We start from the raw sequence: 21,383 nt of genomic DNA, 5'->3' as shown, positions 1-21,383 counted from the left end.
ACATCTGGTCCCTTTGGCTCTACACCAGACATGATCAGATTTACGTTATAGGAAAATAACTCTTGGCAAGGCGGATGATACATTGAAGAGGAAGAAACTGGGGTCAAAGAGACCACTTTAACATGTTGCTGCCATAGTCCCTGGAGGAGTTGAGAATAGTCTGTACCACAGCAGTGATAGTGAGATTGAGAGGAATGGACAGGTAAGTGAGCTACCTATATTTGTTGTAGAATCAATAGAATTGTATGACCAATTAGATAAAAGAGGGAAGAGGTAAAGGAGAAGGGAAGAGACTAAGATGTCTCTCATGTTTCTGGATTCAGCAACTGAATAGTACCATTCATTTACAGCCTAGGCAACAAAAAAATGTGTGCAAGTGAGCAAATGAGTGTGGTTTTGGACACACCAATCAGACACCCAAGGGAGCAATCCAGTGACATTTGAAAGTACCTCATCCCCTTCTAATTCTTAGCTGGTACTTATTTTTTTTACATTTTAACACTTCTGAATTTGTATGTGTTTTACAAATGTGTGAGCATTTCATGTGATCATTTAATACAGTGTTCTTCCAAAAACTGCTGTTATCAATACTGCATCCTATAATTGAGGTCAAAGTCTGAGTGGTTCAAAACATTATCCTCTTACTAAGAGTCAGCCATTTATGCTCTTTGCTCATTGCTGGAAAGATGACGAAAGTATTTCTGGCCTTACAGGGTCACTATTGTTCCCATGATAAAGAGGAAAAAAGCTGAGTCTTTCCTGTGTTTCTGCCAATATTTAAGTACTCTCAAACTGCCCCCACTGGAAGCATTGCTAGACATTTCAAATTCCCATCATTCCTTCATGGTTAAATAAGGTGATATGAGCCCTTAATACTATTTCCCTTAGTCTGCAAAGCAGTAGAAGTAGTACCCAGTGTTGCTACCTGATCTTCCCCTTTTCACAATCCACTAAACGAAGGTTTCCCACTCCACTATCCAATTCATGGCAAAACTCTGGAAACTTTCACCTCATTTCTGCCTTGATCCTGTCTCCATTCTTGATTTCATCTGGGATCCTCCTGACTTATAGTTCTCTACCATTCCCAACTACATGTTCCTCCTTTTGGCCCATTTGGTTTCTCCCGTTTGACCTTTATGATTGTTTCAGACATGACGTCTCACTGTCTAGCACAATCTACTACAAAATCATTCATTTGCTGAGTCAAGCTGAGTCCTTGGGACTCCACAACACTCTTGTACAACTCTTCATTCTAACGACCATCTTTTGATTATTTGAATGTGCCTGGTACTTTATAAACCAGTCTTTGTGCTGGTGAAGCCCTGCTCCTCAGTGGATCCCAGTTCAAATGTCGCCCTTACAGAAAAGTTTCCCCTGATCCTCCTCCTCCCATTTCTAAATTAGACTTCTGTTATACAGTCTAAAATCACTAGGCTCCTTATCACAGTTTGCATATATGTACTTGTGCGATTATTTTATTATCTAGAGAAGAAGCTTTCTCAGGAAGGGGCCATGTCTCGTTTATGACTTTTGTCACCAGTGCGTAGCACAGGATCTGGCACAAACTTGTTAAATAAATGAATGAATAAATAAGGGAATCAATGCAGTTTTCAACCAACTTATCTGGCACTCTCACACCACCTTAAAAGACCTGGACAGCACCTCTGTTTCCTTGAATGTCCTGAGTCCCATACTCTGGGGTCCTAATAGACACCCAGAAAAGGAGATAAACACCCCCAGAAAAGGAGCTCTGGTGGCTCAGTGGTTAAGTACTATGGGCTGCTAACCAAAAGGTTGGCAGTTTGAATCCACCAGCTGCTCCTTGGAAACCCTATGGGATAGTTCTACTCTGTTCTGTAGGGTCTCTGAGGTAGAATCAACTCAATAGCAACCTGTTGGAAGAAAGTAAGAGATCTTAAGAGAGAAAATGGTGATTCCAACTAGCTACTGATAAAAATTCCAGAAGGCTGATACATACGCATTCATCCTATAACCTTGTTCCCGACACCATCACTAAGGCAAAATGGTGGGACTGGCTCTCCCTGCCCATGATGTTCCCATCCATTCCACAATGTATCCTCTTCTGGCTTTTTCTTCAAATCTCTTACTGATGTTCATTTTAATCTGACTGCACTGGCTTCCAGTGTATGTCTTGTTAGGGGCAGATGGTATGGACAGTCTAGTTTATCTGAACATTCCTCCATAGAGGATATCTCATTACTTTCCTTCCACCTATCGGAGAATGAGCAGCAGAGCTATCTTTTGTGTCCTGTTTCATTTAAAGTTTGAGTGTATTAATTCAAGGAAGATTTCACTGTTGTTTTAAACAATGAATGTATCTTGGGAAGTACACTTGTAATGAACTTCATTTTGCTTATTTATGTACTAATTTACCTATGTAAATATGTTATCCCTGCAAAGCAGTGATCTCTACATCTTTTGGATCAGTTACATGTAGTATCTTCACGCTAATAATGCATGCCTTCTACATTCATTTGCTAACCACACCCTTCCCCCTCGAGGTATTTTTGTAAGTGTGCTATGCTAACTTTTTTACAGCAACATGTAAAAAAACGGCTTAGTAGCACTTATAAAAATACCTTGGGGCAGGGAGGGAAGGTGAGGTTGACAAAGAAACATACAAGGCGCATGTTATTTGTGTAAAAATACAGTCGTTGCTCATTTGAGACAATATGATGGAGTTTCACTAATGCGAATAAGTTGTGCTGATTGCCAAGTTCCAAACTACATCCTAGGTGTCACTTGAACCAGGAAATCTATAATTTGGTGCAGCAAAAGCTTTGTGGAGGGAGTGGGTGGGTTAAAGATACATATTTTGAAGGTAAAATTAGCTCTTCTAATGGATTGATTGAACCTAGCCTTGAGGTATGTGAAGGAGAAAATAACAAGGTGATGAATTCTTGCCTAGCATGGGGCCGCCTATTCACTTAGGCAGGGCCAATGCCACTTAGTTCATCTATCTTGTGTGACTATAACCCATTCTGAACCTAGGAAATCAGTATTGAACCAGCTGAACTTTGAAATTTGATCCTCAGAGACAAAGGATAGCAACCTTTCTGAGAACTGTTTTGACAAATAAAAACTTTGGTTCCAACAGAAGCTAAAGTAAACAAACCAGAATATTATCAAAGGCTAAATTTAGTTGATGAGAAGAAAAAAAATTGCTAGCTTTGTGGAGGGCATAAAATCGTTCAAAAACCAAAATGCTATTTGGTAAATAATTCTTTCATTATTTCCTTGCTGCTGAGCTCAGACTTCTTATATCCCATCACAGCTTTGTACCCCAATTTTGGAAACACGAGTAATGAGGTAAAAATTATTTCCATTAATAGGTCAATAATGTGAGGTTTTATTTAAGTTAAAGAGATAAAAGAAAGCTGAGGGAAGCAATCAAAGAACCAAGCAGGGAAGAATGAATTCAGAGCAGAGACAAAGGAGAAACATTAGTTGTAGATCAAACTCTACATGTTCTGGAGTCAGACTGCCTTGTTTCATGTTTTGACCTAAGAAATTGCTAGCTAGATTACACTGGATGAATTACTTAACTTCCTTGTTTTTCATTTTCCCTATCTCTGAAATATTTCATGAATAACTATCAAGGCCATCTAGGATGGCATATATTATGCTGAGAATAGCTAGTATATTGATAGAGCAGACTCTATGAACTTAAATAATGTAAATTTGTTTACATTTTAGTCAAAGATTTTTGATTGCACACAAATTTATCTTTAAAAAAGGAAACATATTATACAAATAGTGTAGCCAATTCAATTGACATCCAAGGAGAGAAAATGAGCCTCACAAAGACTAGAATCAAAAAGCCAGGAACTCAAATTATTCACCATCTCTCAGGGGCCTTAGGGCCTCTTTTACTTCTGCTTCTTTTTTCAAATATCCATTTTTATCCCTATGAAGATTTGTTTTCTCACTGACTGTTCAGATTGCAGAGGGTTCTATGGCTCAACCATTGAGTTTATGTGACTTCAGCATAGTAAACCACAATTAAGGATTTCCTGCAGCATTTCTGGTGTTAAATTCCCAAGACAGTGAATCTGAATGGACTAGGGCTAGATATCTGGACCTCGAGTTTCCCAGCTCTATTTTTTTTGTGCAAAGAGCCATGGACAGGGAACTTTAAGATAGAAGGATTTATTTCTTGAGCATACAGGGCACATTGCCTGGCATGCCAAGTTCAGCTGCTAATAGGCAAATGCACTCTTGATGAGCTGGCGGTATCTGATTTTTGAGTCTACGAGGCTGAGGGCAGTCCAGCACACTCAATAAGTAATGCCATGCTATGACTCATTTTAGGTCACAATGCCACTCCTTCTCATGCTTTATCACTAAGTAAAACTTCTGGAAGTATCAACTTTAATTTGTCTATGCTTTCACATGCTTCCTACACGGCGGGGGTGGAGGGGGCAAGTAACAAGTACTGTGTCAATGATATCACTAAGATCCTGAGAGAGGGAATATAAACCTATGGAGAATGCCAATGACCAGTTCACGTCCCACTTTAATCCAAAGCTTAGGCTCCACCTAATATTGTCAGTCTGTAGCCTGGGTTCTTCTACTTCTCAGCTGAAACCATTACATAAGAGAACACGGACTAGGGCTGGATATCTTAGACCTGACTTGCCCAGCCCTATTAAAAACCAAACCGGTTGCCATTGAGTCGATTCCGACTCATAGCGACCCTACAGGACACAGTAGAACTGCCCCATAGAGTTTCCAAGGAGCACTTGGTGGATTCGAACTGCCGACCTTTCGGTTAGCAGCCGTAGCTCTTAACCACTACACCACCAGGGTTTATTTGAAAGACTTTTAAAAATATATATACTCTTACTATGAATTCTTGTACCTTTTCAAATCTTGGACAGATAATCGATGCCCTCTTGAATGTAATTTTCACAGAAAAGTGTTCACCTAAATCTCAGCCAGTTCCCCCCAAAACTCATCTTGTCTACATCTTTGTTCAATGTAGCTTTGACACACAGAATACTATGAGAGAAAATCCAGCATTCAGTTTAATGCAATCAGTACCACGGATGGAGGCACAAATACCACCTCTTCTAACAGCCAATAGGACATCTTTACCCACTATAACCTAGAACACAACTCTGAAAACTTTAATGGCCTCAAACCACAGTATGTTCCATATAGCCTGATTTCAGCTTATGAGATGACATCATGCTCTCTATTCCTGCTTTTTATAATTCTGAGCCATGCCACCCCGACACTAGGAAGTTAGTTAGCTACCGAGTCTTAATACTTCATACTTCCTCTCACAAACTACTTCTCCCCTTCCATTGTGAGGTGTGCAGAACAATGAAACTCCAAAGATATCCACACCATAATCACCAGAACCTGTGAACATGTTAGATTACATAGCCTAAGGGATTTTGCAGATGTAATTAATATTAAGGACGTTGAAATGGGGAGATTATCCTGGATTATACAGATGCGTCCAACCTAACCACATGAGTCCTTAAACACTGAGATGCTTTCTCTGCTTCAGTGAGAGAGAAAGATGCAAGGATGGAAAAAGGGTGAGAAAGATTTGATCCCCTGTTGCTGGTTCTGAGACATAGGACCAGAGAGAGATGTCTAAGAGATAAGGATGGCCTCCAGATGATGACCAGGAGGAAAACAGGGAGTTCAGTCCTACAACCACATGGAACTGAATTCTGCCAACACCTAAATGGACAAAGGAATGGAATAGAGCCTATGGAAAAGAACACAGCTCTGCTGACTCCTTGACTTTAGCCTGGTGAGACCTATGTCAGACATCTGACTTCCAGAACTATAAGATAATAAATGTGTGTGGTTTTAAGCCATAAGTTTGTGGTGATTTGTTACGGCAGCAGTGGAAAACAAATACACATAACTTCATTTCTAGTTGAGATACAGCATTTTTGCCTGGACTATTAAAATACTATCCTGTTCTTCCGCTTTCATATATCCCACTCTTATGCTTGTCAGAATAATCTTTCTAAAATGCCATTTGCTTCCACAATGAAAAGTATTCAAACATCTTAGTCTGGCAGTATATAGACTCCAAAATCAAATATTTATGTGCTTTATATCCAATTATTTCCTTATATGAACTTGCTATATTCTTCGTACACTTAACATTCCAGCCTCAGTACCTTTATTCACAAATTAAGTTCAATCCAATTCTATCAATACTGTATGCACTTAGATCTTACTAAGCTACAAGTCAATTATACAGAGATGAAAAAGTCAAGTTGTAGTTATTGTCATATCCTACTGCCTCAGCGGACCCTGGTCACCATCATCACTCTCATGAGCAGTAAAGCCAACAACCAGCTTAAACCTGCTGTCTGCCCCCCCCCTCCCCGCAGTACTATGGACATTAAGTATGGCACTGGGGAATTGGCTCAACTACTGATGACCCAAGGTGCCTCAACCGACAGGGCCTTCAAGAAGGAAAAGAAGTCAATCACATGGAAAGTCTTAGGAATATTAAAGGATTTCATGTAGGAAACAGGAATGACACCAAGAAAGATACATTTGTATATCTGACTGCCAAAAAGAGCAACTCCAAGAAGTACCTTGGCAGTGTAACAGATGGAGATACAATGAATAGGATGTTGAAGGAGAAGAGGGCACTGTGGCAACAAGTATTATAAGACCTTGGGGAGTTCCAGTGCTCTGCAGCAGACCATAACCATTATTCTGCTCATTGCAATTGGCGACAGAATTATTAGAGTACTGGGGGGGGGGGAAGGTAATAATTAAGAAATTCCAGAAGGCCAGCCCAAACAATGCCACACCTGGAAATCTCATACAATATTCTCATTTTCTCTGCATGGAAAAGTCATGGTGGGTGCTACCAAGTAGGTTGCAGGAGAACAAGGAAGCAGTGAGATGGACTATGTGTCAGGGTTATAGAGCATAGGGCCCTCTTCTCTAAAGAAGACTAAACTAGTTGCCGTTGAGGCAATTATGATTCATAACAACCCTATGGGGCAGAATAGAACTGCCCCATAGAGTTTCCAAGGAGCAGCTGGTGGATTCGAACTGCTGACCTTTCGGTTAGCAGTCGTAGCACTTAACCACTGCAATACCAGGGTCCCAAAGAAGCCTAAGGACGATCAAAATGAAAAGGTTAAGGAGAATCAGGGAGATGAGCCTGCAGTCACCTCAAGGGTACTACCACCGTAGCCTCAGTTACTGACAGAGATACTCAGGACGCCCTAAACCACAAGACGGCAGAGACAAAAGTGGCAGATCCACCAATGGACAACAGGACTGAGGAAATCTCAGGTTTAATCATCAAACAAAAAGAAATCAATTTGGAACTAAAGAAATAAGATCTTTAAAATTAAGCATTTGATTTAGTTCTTGACCAGATACTATAACTATATGCGTTATTCTGTGTGGCATGAGGTTTTTATTATTTTTAATCTTAAAATCTTTCTTTTGGGGTAATATCAAACTTTTATTTTTAATTGTAATTTTTTCAATACCCTTGTATACATTTTTAAAATTATTTCCACATAGACTTAAATTAAGGTTTTAAATTTGTAATAAGACTTTACAAACCTGGATTTCTTTTTTAAACCAACTCACTGCAAGAACCTATTTATAAGTGCCTTAAATAACTGGAGGCGGGGGGTGGTATGGGGAAAGAGGGTTACTGCCCTTAGGTAACTTACATTCTTGTGGGAAAGGGAGACATATAAATATGGGCTATGGGCAAACAGAGGAGAGAGCAATTCATTCAGAGCATGGGTGGCAAGATTTTTCAGTATTACAGAAAATACAACAAACTAGGTCTTGAAAAGTGAAAAACACACGAATGGGGTAGGGGGAGTTTATTTCAAGCAAGTAGAAGAGCATGAGAAGACCTAGAGATGTCAAAATAATCCTTCGAAGAATTAGCATCTCCCTGGTATGAGTAGGGCTTTCATTCAACAAATATTTACTAAGTGTCTACATGCATCAGATTCTGTTCTAGGCACCAGAGATACATAAGTGAAAAAGACAGACTAGGTCTCTGCTCTGCTTTATGAAGATTTCATTCTAGTAGAGAACAATAGCAGAAGATGAGCAGAAAAGGCAGACTGGAGACAAAATATGAAGGCCTTCAATGACCACCTAAAGATCTTATCCTGTGAGCAATAGGGTGTCATCAAAGATTTTTGATTGGACGATGGGTGTGCTCAAATTTGTTTTAAAAGATTACTTTGTCTGCCACATAGAAATTATATTCTGGGTGAAGGTGTTAGCAATGGGTGGGTAGCAGAGACTAAAGAGTTTCAAGAAGAAAGAAGAGATGGTCCCTCTTGGTCATAACCTTGTGATGAAACACATGTCTGGTCAGACCCCACATCCCTAAATCCTGCTACAGTACATTCACTAAGGACATACACACACCACCGTGGAAACACCAGTCAAATGTACGTCCTTTAATACTAAGTAGGTCAAGAAGTCAAACCCATTCTATTTCCCACCTTCAACAATGCTCGATTAACTTATCCAACCTAGCTCACCAGAGAGAGTGGTTATAAAATGCTTATCTGTCGAAAGCAACAAACACTAAAAGTAACAGAAAATGCCCAACATTTACCATCTCCCTACAGTAGAGTTCAATCTATTTCCAATCTTTTCTTTGCAGACATAAATTAAACTTCTGACAAAGCACATTTCTAGTCTCTTGTGAGAAAAATGTCCTAGATTATGTACAAAGCATATACTCCACCTTTTTAAAATTGTTTTCCTTATTTTACTCAGTTCCAGAAGGAAGAATACCTAGTCAGAACCTGGGTCATTTATTTCCTCAGCAAACGTTGCAACAGCTGCAACAGCAGAAACCTAGAATACCTATCACTAAAACTAATGGAGCTCCCTCGGCACTTTACAGGCTGTGGGAAAACAGGCACTCTTATAATACATTGCTATTGGGAATGCAAAATGATTCAGCTCCCATAGTGGGAAATTTAGTAACAGCTATCAAAACTACAAACGTTTTACCTATTGATCCAAGAATCCCACTTCAGGGAATTTATCCTACAAACATGCCTGCACAAGAAACGCCATATGTATAAGGTTATTCTGTGCAGCATGTTTGTAATAAACGAACACTGGAAATGATTAGTGTTCATTGGTAAGTGTGGTACAGCCACATAATAGAATATTTTACAGGTATAAAGAATGAGGAAGATTTCTTTGTACTAATACAGAATGAACCTCATTACATATAAAACAATCAAAGTACATTTGAGTGTATACAGATGCTACCTTTTTCATAAGACAGGGTGGAAGTAAGAATACATACTTGTATTTGGGTGTATTTGCATAACGAAATACTGGAAGAATTCATAAAACATAAAGATGTTTAACAGTATGGGCTGCAGGGCATGGTAGGGAAGGAGTGGATAAAGACGGTAAGAATGAGATTTCTTAATGTTTCCTTTTTATATAATTTTGTTCTCTAGAACATATTAATGAATAACTTATTCAGAAGGGCATAATTTAAATGAAAAACTACGCTGTGATAGATCATGAAACATGATGGTAAGCTTCCAACTTCAGTTTATGCACCTAGCGTAGCCTTAACACAGTTATCTGATAATAGTAGTCCAAAAGAAAAACAAAATGCAGAACAATTTCACTTTCAAAAATAAATGCAAGAATTATAAATAATTGTTAAAAATCAAAGGCATCAGTAGTATATAATATTTCACAAATGTGCTGTCTTGATCTAGTTTTGAGATCCTGGCTAGAGGCCAGTCTGTTCCCCTCCCAGAGTAACCCCAACCACAATCCTTATTAAGTTCTCACAAATCTGGGCCACTATCCTCCTGACCTAATCACCCCATGGCCAGGTACCCAACAACAAAGGACAGCCCCTATGTCCCAGAGTGTGAAGAATTATTCAAAATACCCAATCCCCAGGAAGCCGAAAAAACTTTTGTTAGGAGCCATCCAGTCAGTTCCAATTCATAGCAGCCCTATGTACAATGAAATAAAACACTGCACAACCCTCATGCACACCTTTCCTGACTTTAAGCTGTGAGGTATCCCCTTGTTCTGTTCGAATGACTGCCTCTTGGTCTATGTACAGGTTCCAAATGAGCACAAATAAGTGGCCTGGAATTCCCATTTTTCTCAATGTTATCCATAATTTGCTATGATCCACACAGTCAAATGCCTTTGCATAGTCAATAAAACACAGGGAAACATCTTTCTGCTATTCTCTGCTTTCAACCAAGATCCATCTGACATCAGCAATGATATCCCTGGTTCCACATCCTCTTCTGAATCTGGTTTGAATTTCTGGCAGTTCCCTGTCAATGTACTACTGCAGCTGCTTTCGAATGATCTTCAGCAAAATTTTACTTGCGTGTGATATTAATGATATTGTTCGATAATTTCTGCATTGGATTGAATGACCTGTCTTTGGAATGGGCACAAATATGGATCTCTTCCAGTCGGTTGGCCAGACAGCTGTCCTCCAAATTTCTTGACATAGACAAGTGAGCACTTCCAGCATTGCATCAGTTTGCTGAAACATTTCAATTGGTATTCCATCAATGCCAGGAGTCTTGCTTTTCACCAATGCCCTCAGTGCATCTTGGACTTCTTCCTTCAATACCATCAGTTCTTGATCATATGTCACCTCTTGAAATGGTTGAACATTGTGCAATTCTTTCTGATGCTGTGTATTTCTTCCATCTTCTTTTGATGCTTCCTGCGTCGTTCAATATTTTTCTCGTAGATCTTTCAATATTGCTACTCGAGGCTTGAATTTTTTTCTGTAGTTCTTTCAGCTTGAGAAATGCGGAGCGTGTTTTTCCCTTTTGGTTTTCTATCTCCAGGTCTTTGCACATTTCATTATAATATTTTGTCTTCATAAGTCACCCTTTGAAATCTTCTGTTCAGCTCTTTTACTTCATCATTACTTCCTTTCACATTAGCAACTCGACGTTCAAGAGCAACTTTCAGAGTCTCTTCTGACATCCATCTTGGTCTTTTCTTTCTTTCCTGTCTTTTTAGTGACCTCTTACTTTCTTCATGTATGATGTCCTTGACATCATTCTACAACTCCTCTGATCTTTGGTCATTAGTGTCCAGTGTGTCAAATCTATTTCTAGGTTTGTCTCTAAATTCGGGTGAGATATACTTAAGGTCATATTTTGGCTTTTGTGGACTTGCTCTAATTTTTCTCAGCTTCAACTTCAACTTGCATGTGAGCAACTGATGGTCTGTTCTGCAGGTGGTCCCTGGTCTTGTTCTGACTGATAATATTGAGCTTCTCCATTTTCTCTTCCCACAGATGTAGTTTATTTGGTTGCTGTGTATTCCATCTGGTGACGTCCATGTGTACAGTTGCCGTTTATGTTGGTGAAAAAAGGTATTTGTAATAAAGAAGTCATTGGTCTTGCAAAATTCTATCGTGTGATCTCCAGCATTGTTTCTATCACCAAGGCCATACTTTCCAACTACTGACCCTTCTTGTTTGTTTCCAGTTTTTGCATTCCAATCACCAGTAATTTTCAATGTGTCTCGATTGCATGTTTGATCAATTTCAGACTGTAGAAGTTGGTAGAAATCTTCAATTTCTTCATCTCTGGCCTTAGTGGTTGGTGAGTAAAACTGAACAGTCATATTACCTGGTCTTTCTTGTAGGTGTATGTATATATCCTATCACTGACAGCATTGTACTCCAGGGTAGATCTTGAAATGTTCTTTTTGACGATGAATGCCACACCGTTCATTTTCAAGTTGTATAGTAGACCGCATGATTGTTTGATTCAAAATGACTAATACCAGGCCACATCAGCTCACTAATGCCTCAGATATTGATCTTAATGTGTTCCATGTCATTTTTGGTGACTTCCAACTTTCCTAGATTCATAATTCATACATTCCATGTTCTGATTATTAATGGATATTTACAACCGTTTCTTCTCATTTTGAATTGTATTAAATCAGCAAATAAAGGTTCTGAAAACTTGATTCCATCCAGCTCCTTAAGGTTGACTCCACTTTGAGGAGGCAGGTCTTCTCCAGCCATATTTTGAGTGCCTTCCAACCTGAGGGGCTCGTCATCTGGTAGTATATCAGACAATGTCCCACTGCTATTTATAAGGTTTTCATTTGCCAGTTTTTACAGAAGTAGATTGCCAGGTCTTTTCTTCCTAGTCTTAGTCTAGAAGCTCTGCTGAAACCTGTCCACCAAGGATGACCTTGCTGTGATCCAAAACACTGGTGGCAAAGCCTCCAGCATCACAGCAACAAGCAAGCCACCACTCTATGAAAACTGACAGATGGCAGCAGCCAGAAAAGCTAGCTAAGCCCACCCTGTTTGCCATACATAAGCTTTCTCCTACAATTCCAGCTTGTTGTTACCCTATCCCAGGTGCCAACCCCTGAGTGGCCTTGTGTTTTGGCATGTTGTCTTCTCCCCAGGGACCTGGTGAATATAATAAAATTTTTAAAACTTTCACAGTCTCCCTCTCTTAATCTGTGCCTGGTCTTACCATACCTCAGACAAGGTAATATGATTACAACATCGCTGCATCAAATAATATACCATGACCAAGTAGAGTTTGTTTCTGAAATGCAAATACTATTTAATTTTAGTAAATCTTTTTTTTTATATCAACAAATGCAAGGACAAAAACGTGATCAGTGCAGCAAAGACATTTGAAAAATTTAGCAGGTACTCCTATTTCTAAAAATTTAATTAAAATTGAAATATTATGAAGCTACTTGATAAGGACTAACTACCAAACTCAAAAGGAAATAACTGGTTAATCTGGGTAAAACATAAATGGGAGTTGGATCCCAACGTCTCACCACAATTAAAAAAATAAATTCCAGGTGGATCAGATATTTAGCTGTAAAAGAAAGAAAGGAGGCCAGAGATAAAGAAGAGCTTATTAAGCTAATTGGAAAATTAAAAGTTATAAAAGACAGGATAGTCATTTATGGTTCTTTGGATATATATAGAGAGAGGAGAGAGCCCTGGTGGCACAGTGGTTAAGTGCTCGGCTGCTAACCAAAAGGTCAGTGGTTCAAACCAACCAGCCACTCCATGAGAGGAAGATGTGCCAATCTGCCTTGGTAAGGATTACAGCCTAGGAAACCTTACGGGGCAGTTATGCTCTGTCATATATGGTCTCTATAGAAACAACAGTTGAGGAAAAATATTTTTAACACAAATCCAGATCAAGCATTCACATCCGTGATACACAAAGAGCACGTGTTAGAGATAGAGTACCATGTAATACTCTTTGATTCAATAGACACACTGAGTCCTGAAGGACAACACCTTATCTTTACAGACTATTGTCTCAGAGCTGGTGCTTTAGCTGCATCTTCAGTAGGCCACTCCAACATTCCTTAATTAAGGCTAGCAGCTTCTGCGTGATACAACCAATGGATTCTTTGGTTATAGACTATTCTAATACTTTTGTTGCTGTGAAATGGGTTCCCTGGTCTGATGCAATTTACAGTGGGATACCATACACTAGTGGATTAAACATTTTATAAGTCACACTTTATATGGATTGTGGTGCTGGCTGAGGCCCTGCAGACAAGATAGGAAAACCATACCTAGAATAGAAACCACTGATCCTTCCAGGATGGGAAGAGCCCAGAGTAATCACTTTGCCACAAAGTAGCTAGTTGGTCTCTTCAGGTGTCATATCAGGAGCTTAGTTTTAATCTCCATTGTAGAAGATTTGGATATCTGTCTGTGGCAATAGATAGATCAGTCTTGGTAAATTTGAGTCCACGTTGCCAGGACCATATGTAGCCTCCATCTCTGCTACTATGGCCACTTTGTTCATGTGTTCATTCTGACAGCACTGGAGTGGCTGATGACAGAGGCTGGCTGATGTCAACAGATCAAATCTTTTAGTCTACTTGTTGGTTTATTGTTTCTTTCAAGGCAAATGCTCTCTGATAGATATTAGCATAAGATACACAACGTCACTTATGGACTTATTACTGGTGATGTTAACATTGATCACTTGGTTAAGGTGTTGTCTGCCAACTTTTTCCACTATAAAGTTACTATTGTTCTCTTTGTAAGTAATAAATATCTTGGAGAAGGTATTTTGAGGCTATGGAAATAGGCTACTTTTCCACAAAATTTTGCTAATGTTAAATTCCTTTGGTAGATCTTGCCAGCAACCATTATACTGTGGTGTTCTAATAGTGATTTTCTATTACTCTCATTCCTTATACATTTATTAATTTTTTTCTGTAAGGAAGAGCTGCCTCCTATTCAATTATTTATTTATACTAGTGTGCACACATGGATATTAATTTTATTCTATGAATTATAATATAATCTTATTATAATGTATTTGTTGCTCAAATTATATCATCTTAGGGCATTGGGAGGAGCCCTGGTGATGGAGCAGTTCTGCTGTGTCCAATAGGGTGCTATGAGTCAGAATCGACAGCACATACCATAACAAAAGGCCATTGAGGTGTTATTTCAGGTGCGTTCCTTTATCTTTTTGAGAAGTGGTTGATCCTTTAGCTGGGGCAGGGAAATACAAGATGAGGCTGGAGCATCTTGTCCTGCTAGAATTTAAGGAAGTGTTCCTTTGCATTATATGAAAGAAAGACATGCAAGACATACACACAACCAAAGTTGGTTTTTTCCCCCCAAAGACTCTTGCCCAGTTTCCAAAGTTGTAGCCCTAGTAATTCTTGATTCACTGTAATTATTTTCATATTCCTTAGTTAAATTATAATTCTCAGAGGACTTTTGTAACTGTAATACTAAGCCTTAGCTTCCAAAAATGTATCAGACTTTTTCAGTGCATGAAGTCTGCTAACAATTGTGTTTACAACACAACCTTGGGAACTTCCTGTGTGTGTTCTACTACCCTGCCAGATCCTCCATGTATGTTGCCTCCCCATGGAGAGTCCACTTATACTCCTTGGTAGGTCATATGCAATCATACACAGTAACCCTCATTTAACCAGCTACAGACTCATCAAGCAGCAATCACTCCTGGGAAGCTGGAACTCACAGCAGGAAACGAGAATCCAAATATTCCCACTTAAAAGATGCATGTCTAGAGCTTTCAAACGAAAGAAAGAAACTGGGCAAAACACTTTGAACAACTTTAATTTTACATTTGCTAAGTGCATTTGAAAGGGCAGCAAATCATAGTTTTTCCAGCCTTAAATGTGTATGTGAGTGTGTATGTGTATATTTATTTTTAATCTGGGGCTTCAGATGGCTGAGATGTATATCTCAAAATGGAATTTCATCTTATAAATGGATAATACTATATTATTAGAAGGTATTATTATATAACTAAACATAACATAAAAATATTAATTTTGTTAAGATGGTAGAGTTACAGGCATTATTTTTCTCTAACTAGTTTAAAAATGGGCTTATATGTTATTAAGTAAATGTAATTTAAAAAGCAAACATATAAGAAAGCATACATCAAAAAAGTTGTTCTCTTAAAGCCGTCATCTTAGAAAGATACAGACTTTCCTACAATTATGTTATAGCTCCAAAATTCTTTTAGAGCTCCTTTTTCAAAAGTGTCTTTGGGATAAGCTTATAAGCCACATAAGGAAAATGTGATCATTTTTTTTGACTCACAATCTTTTTTTTTTTTTTTTAATAAAAATAATGTTACCTCGTTTAATCAACCACTTTATTCACAGCTTTGGCTCCAAATTTTGGCTGTTTCTAAAAATGAAATCGAAGCTCAAAAAAATGTGTTATTTCTCAGTCTATTCAAGTAACACTGGTCAGACTCTGTAAGTAATTTCAGCTAGCTTCTAAGACACTCCAAGTTTTTCTTACCATTTTGTATCTAGAAATTTTCATGTGGTTGTTCTTTCAGTTACCACATCCAAGGTTAGACTTTTCCTTCCTAATGTAAAAAGGGAACAAAGATGTCCACCTTTATTTTCCCAGATTATGAATTTGTTAAGACTGAGATAGTAACTGAATTCCTCACAAGGTATCAATTTCCTCAATCTTTAGCAGAGTGCTTAACACATAGTATGTGTTCAATAAATGTTTATTTAAAAGATAATAATTGCATGAATAAATAAAAATGTTCCTCCTAGATGCTGAGTTCCACTATTTATCATTAGTTCGTATACTGCTCAAAGTGTCAAAACACGGACATCTTCCATTCCTTCTACTGTTATCCCATTGGCCTAATAGCCATTTACAGAAACTAAGGCAAGTTTGTATTATGTTTTACAATGAAAATTTTCATTTCATTTGCATTATTTAATTTGATTCCTCATACTTTATAGCTCTATGAGGTAGTTACTTTTGCTATCTCCATACTAAAGATAATGAAACTAAAACATGGGATGGTCACTTGCTTCAAGTCTCATGGTTAATGAGTAGCAGAACTGGGATTTTAGCCCATATATTCTGGCCCTTATTACTGTGGTCTTTGCATTCTACCAAACTATTTTTTCTCTGCAGGTTACTTTTGCCCTTTTTCCTAATACCTGACTCACCAGTTTGGACTAGCACAGGATAAAAATCTCCACTGGCTTTAATCAAATCCCATTGTGTATATGTAAAAGAGACCTCTTCTGCTACTCCAACTATCCAAGAACATGATAACTCACCTTCCAAACAGCTCTGCCTTGGCATGATATATTTTGCTTCTTGGCCCTGAATCCCAAACATCCATCCAGTAACCCCAGTGCCGTCGAGTCGATTCCGACTCATTAAAAAAAACCTAAAATATAACTTTAAAAACTAGTTTTTCTTGGAAAACAAACTGATCTTCAGAATTGAAGGGCCCCTTTATTTTTTATTTTAGGCCCACTTTGGTTATGGCAGTGGGTTTATTTTAGGCCCTCTTTTTCCTTTCTAGCTTCATCTCTAAGAGTCATTGTGAGGACACAACTCATATCAGTAATATTCACATACAAATGTTTGCCCTTGTGCTAGTTTACATAAGGGACAAGTAAACAAGAAGATGCACTATCGAGTATCTCTTAGGATGATCCACCATCCAGTTTGCCTAGGACTGAAATGTTTCCTGGGACACAGGACTTTCAGTGCTAAAACTAGTACAGTGCCAAGCAAACCAGGATGATTGGTAACCCTTCCACCCCTCATCCATACACAAAGCTAAGAATATGAGACACTTTCAATAAAGTGATAGGCAGGAGATGCAAAAGTAATTTCCTTATCTCCTGAACCAGATTGCAAATGGCTCAGTGGCCACAACCATGTAATATATGCCTATCTCAGCACTGAACACATACTGTTTGGTCAACAGATTGAAGTAAGAGCCCAGAAGGTTTTATAAAACAGAAGCTATCTACCAATTGTCCAGTCAAAATTCTTGAAACCTAAATGATTATCTGGGAGGATGGCTCTGAAAATGACTGGGCCATAGAAAATGCTGCTCAAATTGTATCTTCATATAACACTTAGACTCATTAAGAACTGCAATGACCTATAGTACATTGACTACACATGTACTGGACAGTGAGAGAAATATGCACAATCAAAAATGGCAGTAAAGGGGAATGATAATTTCTCCCTGAGGTTGGAGGAAATCTCAGAGATGAAAAGACATTGGATCTTAGTAAATGTAGTAGGAGTTCTATAGGCAGAAAGGTGTAGAAAAGGCATTCTAGAGAGAGGGACTTGCATGTACAAAGTTATGGGAGCATGACATTGATAGAGTATGTACAAGGAATAACAAGCATTCTGATATTTCTGGAGAAAAAGTGCATGCCCTAGTTGTCTAGTGCTGCTATAACCACAAGTGGATGGCTTTAACAAAGCAAAATTAATTTTCTCTCAGTCTAGTAGGCTAGAAGTCCAAATTCAGGGCACCAGCTCAAGGGGAAGGCTTTCTCTCTCTGTCATCTCTGGAGGAAGGTCCTTTTCATCAATCTTCCCCTGGACTAGGAGCTTCTCCATGCAGGAATCCCGGGTCCAAAGTATGTGCTCTGATCCTGGCACTGCTTTTTTGGTGGTAGGAGGTCCCCAACTCTCTGCTTGCTTCCCTTTCCTTCTATCTCTTGTAAAATAAAAGGTGGTGCAGGCCACACACTAGGGAAACTCCTTTTATATTGGATCAGGGATGTGAACTTAGTAGGGTGTTAACAATCCCACCACAATCCTCTTTAACACAAAATTACAATCACAAAAAGGAGGACAGCCACACAATAGTGGGAATCATGGCCCAGCCAAATTGATACACACATTTGTGGGGGGACATAAGTCAATCCATGCTGGTGCATGAGTAGGGAGAGTTTCATGAAACAGGAAAAGCTGGAGATACTTGCAGGGTCAGATCACAAAGTATCTGCTAAGATTCTTGAGCTATTTACTATAGGTAATGGCTAGTCACTGAAGGTATTCCCAGGGGAGTGACATGCTCAGATTTTCCTTTAAGAAAAGTCAGAGTGGAGGCGGGGCCAAGATGGCAGACTAGGTGGAGGCTACCTCGGATCCCTCTTGCAACAAAGGCTCGGAAAAACAAGTGAATCGATCACGTACATAACAACCTATGAACCCTGAACAACAAACACAGATTTAGAGATGGAAAACGAACAAATACGGGAAAGCAGTGATTGTTTTTGGAGCCTGGAGCCAGCGTCCCAGTCAGGTAACCTTTGGTGCCCAATTTAGGGCAGAGCCCAGGGAAGCTTATGGAGCAAACAAGGGGCCCAGCCCTACCCCCTGAACTCACCCCGGGAGGGGGCCCATCCGGTTCGTGCAGGCGGCGTGGTGACGCAGCCGGTGGGAGAAGTCCCCAGGAGGCAGTGACTGGTCTTGGAGCTGGGAGAGCAGCGTCCCAGCCGGGGAATCGTGCGGCCGGACATTTGACTGGGTGCTGTCACGGCACAAGCACGGGGAGCTGCTCCACTCCCCTGAATTAACCCCAGGAGGGGGCCCAGCCTGTTCACGGAGGCGGCGTGCCGACGCAGCTGGCGGGACAAGAAGTCCCCGGGAGGCAGTGACTGATTTTGGAGCCGGGAGTAAAGCGTCCCAGCAGGAGATCCTTGATGCTAGGATTTGAACTGGCAGTGGAGGATCTGACCGTGACTTCAGCAGGCCAGACCCCCGGGGGCAATCTCCACACAGCCAGCACACATAGGCAACATGCCCCTCGGGAATCTCAGATATAATAGTCATTCCAAGCAAGACAAGCAACTCTGGCTATATTCTGAGGTGCTACTGTCCTATCTCTCTGTTCCCTCGCACACCCTCCCCAGGCGGCTTCATTAACATTGGTATTCCCTGAGCCACAGGGAGAACGGCTCCGGCTCCGCGGCGGCTTTGCTTCCCCTCCCCCTTTTTTTCTTCCTTTTGGTCCTTTCCTAACCCACTCTTTCGGCCTGAGAGAAGGAACAACAACAACAAAAAAAAACCCAAGGACCAAAAATCCACCCCTAATTGGACTAAAAGCACAGAACCAGTTACAATCAAGCATATATGATCCAAATCTCAGACTTTCATCCTTACAGGGAACAAGGTGGTGGTTATAATCCAAAGGCAATTCTGATAGGGATCTGACTGCATTTTTTTTTAGCGGATTTTCTGGAAAAACTAGTTTCCCAGTGATGGCTCAGAGACAGCAATCCATATCAAACCACATAAAGAAGCAGACCACGACAGCTTCTACAACCCCCCAAACAAAAGAATCAAAATCTTTCCCAAATGAAGATACAATCCTGGAATTATCAGATACAGAATATAAAAAACTAATTTACAGAATGCTTCAAGACATCACAAACGAAATAAGGCAAACTGCAGAAAAAGCCAAGGAACACACTGATAAAACTGTTGAAGAACTCAAAAAGTTTATTCAAGAACATAGTGGAAAAATTAATAAGTCGCAAGAATCCATAGAGAGACAGCATGTAGAAATCCAAAAGATTAACAATAAAATTATAGAATTAGACAACGCAATAGGAAGTCAGAGGAGCAGACTTGAGCAATTAGAATGCAGACTGGGACATCTGGAGCACCAGGGAATTAACACCAACATAGCTGAAAAAAAAATCAGATAAAAGAATTTAAAAAAATGAAGAAAACCTAAGAATCATGTGGGACTCTATCCAGAAGGATAACTTGCATGTGATTGGAGTCCCAGAACAGGGAGGGAGGACAGAAAACACAGAGAAAATAGTTGAAGAACTCCTGACACAAAACTTCCCTGACATCATGAAAGACGAAAGGATAGCTATCCAAGATGCTCATCGAACCCCATTTAAGACTGATCCAAAAAGAAAAACACCAAGACATATTATCATCAAACTCACCAAAACCAAAGATAAAGAGAAAATTTTAAAAGCAGCCAGGGAGAAAAGAAAGGTTTCCTTCAAGGGAGAATCAATAAGAATAAGTTCAGACTACTCAACAGAAACCATGCAGGCAAGAAGGGAATGGGACAACATATACAGAGCACTGAAGGAGAAAAACTGCCAGCCAAGGATCATATATCCAGCAAAACTCTCTCTGAAATATGAAGGAGAAATTAAGATATTTACAGATAAACACAAGTTTAGAGAATTTGCAAAAACCAAACCAAAGCTACAAGAAATACTAAAGGATATTGTTTGGTCAGAAAACCAATAATATCAGATACCAGCACAACACAAGGTCACAAAACAGAACATCCTGATATCAACTCAAATAGGGAAATCACAAAAACAAATTAAGTAAAAAAAAAAAAAAATCATAACAGGAAATCACGGAAGTCAATATGTAAAAGATCACAATAATCAAAAAGAGGGACTAAATACAGGAGGCATAGAACTGCCATATGGAGAGGGATACAAGGAGATATAGAACAATACAAGTTAGGGTTTTACTTAGAAAAATAGGGGTAAAGAATAAGGTAACCACAAAGAGGTATAAAAACTCCATAACTCAAGATAAAAGCCAAGAAAAACGTAACGACTCAACAAACATAAAGTCAAACACTACGAAAATGAGGATCTCACAATTTACTAAGAAAAACGTCTCAGCACAAAAAAGTATGTGGAAACATGAAATTGTCAACAACACACATGAAAAGGCATCAAAATGACAACACTAAACACTTATTTATCTATAATTACACTGAACGTAAATGGACTAAATGCACCAATAAAGAGACAGAGAGTCTCAGACTGGATAAAGAAACACGATCCGTCTATATGCTGCCTACAAGAGACACACCTTAAATTTAGAGACACAAAGAAACTAAAACTCAAAGGATGGAAAAAAATATATCAAGCAAACAATAAGCAAAAAAGAAGAGGAGTAGCAATACTAATTTCTGACAAAATAGACTTTAGACTTAAATCCACCACAAAGGATAAAGAAGGACACTATATAATGATAAAAGGGATAATTGATC

This window comes from Elephas maximus, chromosome X (genome assembly GCF_024166365.1).
Source record: "Elephas maximus indicus isolate mEleMax1 chromosome X, mEleMax1 primary haplotype, whole genome shotgun sequence".
Taxonomy (NCBI): Eukaryota; Metazoa; Chordata; class Mammalia; order Proboscidea; family Elephantidae; genus Elephas; species Elephas maximus.
The sequence above is the reverse complement of the archived record's forward strand: the minus strand, read 5'-3'. Positions refer to the sequence as shown.